The sequence below is a fragment of the Wolffia australiana genome, chromosome 9, assembly GCF_029677425.1.
Source record: "Wolffia australiana isolate 7733 chromosome 9, ASM2967742v1".
NCBI classification, from domain to species: domain Eukaryota; kingdom Viridiplantae; phylum Streptophyta; class Magnoliopsida; order Alismatales; family Araceae; genus Wolffia; species Wolffia australiana.
The window spans coordinates 7,241,924-7,246,049 of NC_135843.1; the positions used below are offsets into that span (position 1 = coordinate 7,241,924).

General features: G+C 49.0%; 1 long non-coding RNA gene across 1 annotated transcript; it reads left to right on the plus strand.

Moving 5' to 3' along the window:
* LOC144707709 (uncharacterized) lies at nucleotides 1-2,895 on the plus strand. The gene is made up of 3 exons (XR_013582523.1): nucleotides 1-1,082; nucleotides 1,255-2,381; nucleotides 2,516-2,895. It is a non-coding gene; the product is annotated as an uncharacterized LOC144707709 (long non-coding RNA).
* Nucleotides 2,896-4,126: the final 1,231 nt, after the last annotated feature.

The window sequence follows — 4,126 nt, forward strand, 5'->3', positions numbered from 1 at the left end:
ATTCAGATCTAAACTTTCCATTGACAGTTATTTTGTTCCATCGTGATTGTTTCCAGAAGAAGAAGAGGAATTTTCTCATTAAAGCTCCGATCTCTTTCTCCCGATTGGGATTCCGACACCGATAATTCATCTCCTGGTTCTCTCATTGTTCTTTGTCTCTCCCTAAGCATCTCAGATGTCTGATAAGGAGTACAAAATAGCAGAAGAAGACAATCTACGGCAGTGGCTAATCTACCAGAATAATTGCAAGTGTTTTTCTCCGATCACATGCCATCAGATCACTTGGAGAAAGTCCAGCAGGAATTACAATCTCCGTAAATCTTCTACGGCGATCGGGGAATGATCCACGTTGTCGGCTTCCTGGCGATCGGTTGCCTTGCTCGTATCTGGTGAAATCCTCTCAGTTGGATTCGGTCATTCCAACTTTGGTAGTGCCGGACTTCTCCCAGAATCTCAGATGTTTCAGTATTTCTGGTCGATCAAAGACCATTTATCGCCGTTTTGGCGGTCAGCCTTCCAGCATGTTGGAACTGCCCTCCCCCTTCCAATACACGGCGGTGTGTTGTGTTCTTTCCACCCTGAAGTGGTGAAGGAACGTGAGTTAACTCCTTCGAGATCGATCAACTACTACCGATAGTAACGACAATTTCTTTGGCCGTCCCCCCCACCCCCCCGGATCAAGTTGGACCGACGGAAATTCTTACCGCCGATGATTCCAGCATTTTCCAGCTGCCCGTGCTGAATTGAGGTGATCTCCAAGTCTATTGCTGTATCTCCTGCGCGATTGCCCGTTTCTTCCGTCGTCGACCCAGTCAACTACCATCGACTGTGATGGTGCTTGCTCCGCTCGTGAACGTGAATCAAGACCACGCTCTCTCCTTGCCCGCTCGTGAACGTGAATCAGGTCTATTGCTGCTTCCTCCTCGCCCGGCAATTCTCGACTCTGTCCATACTTCTCAGCGCGGTTGTGTTTGGGAACAACGGCGAAGCTGCTCTCCAATTCCCACGGATTACATCGGGTGTTCGACAGATCCTTCACTCAATGTTCTGAGTTATCCCCGGCGACTAATCCGAACCCTCAGGTCACTTCATCTACTCCCTTTCATTCACAGTGTTGATTATTTCTCTCAGTGCCGGTTTCTAGATTGCCCATTGCCTATGTTATATCTTAAAATTACGCATCATTTTGCATGGGCATTTTGTGTTTTGCGTTTGTTCAATCATTGTCTAACACGATCTGATCGTTCTCGACAGTCGTGTTACATCAGAGAGGGAGAAGGAGAAGGGAGGAAAGGAAGAAGCCACGGCCGCTGAACGCAACGCCGCCGCTGACGCTCGCAATGCCACCGGACGCCATCGCCCGCACCGCTGCCCGACGCCGTCGCCCGCCCTTTGACTCCGCGCCACCAGAACTGCTGCGCGCCAACGTCTGTTCCATGCGTGTCAACCGCGTCATTCAGCACCGTCGCCACCGCCCGGTCAGCCAGACCACCGAGCCCAGCGCTTCTACCGTGCACTGCCCAAGACCGCCGCCGCGTGAGCGCCGCGTGCTGCCGGGTGTCCATCGCGCCACGACGTGCCGCCGGATCGCTTGCTAGTGATCCGCCACCACACGCGCCCAGCGTGCCGTCCGTGCGCCGCCCAAGATTGCACCCTTCTCACAGCTCCACGACCGCCAATGATCCTCCACAACGCGCCAACTGTGTAACCCGGCGCCGCCGGATCACCCTTCCGGTGTCGCGCTGCCACCGATCTGCACTTTCACGCTAACGCCGCGTCTGTGACGCTGCTGCCCATAGCATCTGCCAAGCACATCGCTACTGTCATCCGTTGCCGAACTGCACTGCTGTTGCGTCGCCATTGCCCGCCATCGCAAACGCCGAGCCATGCCACCGCGCTACCGCCTGCACTTGCAACGCCGCCACCCGGTGCCACCGTCGACTGTGTCGTCATCATCACCCGCCATTGCCGCTGCCGTGCCACGCCTCTGTCGCATCACCATCTCTGCTGCTGAGCCGAGCCGCCGTCGCGCGCCGTCACCACCGCCGCACCACCACTTGCATTTGCGTCGCCGCGGTGCTGTTGTCGTCAACGCTGTATCCATGCACTATCACACCCACGTGTCGAAACACCATCGCCACATCGCACCATTGGCGGCGCGACACACGCCTCCATGCCTCGTGCCATTGCCGCCATGCCGCGCATCGTTGCTGCCGTGCCTTGTGCCGTTGGCATAGTGCCTCATGCCGTTGCTGGTGCACCTTGCGCCCTCCCTGCCTCCTCTCTCTTCTCCAGCATCACATCTCCTGAGCTGCGACTTTGCCGACAGTCAAGTGATGCCGTACGAGTATTTTTTACTTTAGGGCGACGCCACCAAAGAGGTACCTCACTTCCCTAGCTCGCCCAGTTAGTTTATCTTCTGTCGTATACTTTTCGGCTGCACTCCACCGTGCTCGGGTTAGAATAGGTGAGAGGATAAACTACCATGAGAGATTTTACTCATGTGATTTCTTAGGTATGGGCCAAGCCGGTTCGTTACATGTGGACGCCAATGGACTTAGTCCGCTCGGTGTCATAGTTGCCATCGTCACTCCAACGAGCGTAAGGAGGTCATCGACATCGTCATCGGTCTCTCACCCCGGAGCATGGAGCCTAGTGAAACCCCACGAGTCGGGGCTTGCACATACTCCCACCTAGGACATCGCATCATGTAGTCACATCTCTCTAAGTTATTACCCGTCAGATGACGTCACCGACGACGTCCGGCATCATTTTGGTATCAAAGCATTGTCTCGATACCCAACCAAACGACATCCCCGACGACGTCCGGTATCAAAAATATTAAGGTATGAGTCTAATCACACCCATTTCCACTGGTAGCATTACAAAGGATGTGTAGTACCATAAATTTTAAGCAAAACTTCTCTTATTTTGTTTTGAGCTATGGAAATTAGAGATTATTAGAAAATGGAGTAAATGAAGCCTGAGCTTGGTGAGGACTCTATATTTTATTCTAAAATTTTGTCCATGTGAAATAATTATCTCCCAACAGGTCACTCGTCGAGATGAGTATAACTTTACAGGTCTAATCGATCTTGGAAATCATTAGTGGATCCACAAACAAGGAAATGAAACCTAGATGTATGAATAATGTCTGAGTTGCTGGAATTCAACGAAGATGGTTTAGCTGCATTTCACAGATCATCCAAATTTGTTGCAATTAAACAAAATCAAGTGACCCATCGAATTAAAGATTATACCACATTACTCTCTAATCAAATGAAATAAATAAAGAAGAATGAATTCAAGAGCTTACATTTATGACTCAGAATTTGCCCCCTGTAGAGGCCAATGATCTGCGTAGGTCGTCATGGTAAGATGAAATGGGGTGGATGTAAATCAAGTGAAACATTTCTTAACCTTTGATTAGCTATTCCCATATCAAATAGAAAGGCAAAGTTCCCATTTCAGGAACATGTATGCTAGTTTTTTTATAATTTTAAACCAAAAGTTCTCCCTCTTAAAAATAAGGAACACCAGCCAAGGAAGCTCCTCATAGCTCATTTCGTGTGTCGGGCTTTATCAAGGTCTCATCCAACGGTTGAGCTCCATGAAGTCCTTTACACAAGGGTTGAACCCTAGCTGACTCTTACTCCACCGATATCCCGATGTGGGGACTTGGGAGACAACAATTGATGGATCAGCAACTCGGATTTCAGTCAGCAACTGTCTGAACCTATAGAACTTAATACAAATATAAACTTGTAATAAACGAAAACGTACCTACACTTGTGAAGAAAAAATAGTCAGGATTTAATCTTTTTTAAAAGATAAGTAAAATGAAATACATATGGCCAGGATCCATCAACCCCTGCTCAGACTCACTAGTATCCAGACATTGGAGCAACTTACCATGTTACACCAGGTCCTCAAGTGATTCACCAATCAATACCCTATCAAGGACGAGACCAACTCTTCATCGGTAATGGCTTATGTTTGCCCATTTCCTTAACATTTGTTTTCAAAATATACTTCAAGTTCCAAAAATTATCAAGAACCTTCTGTCTGTTTCTCAACTTATTCTTGATAACAATATCTGTGTTGAATTTCACCCATATAATTGTAT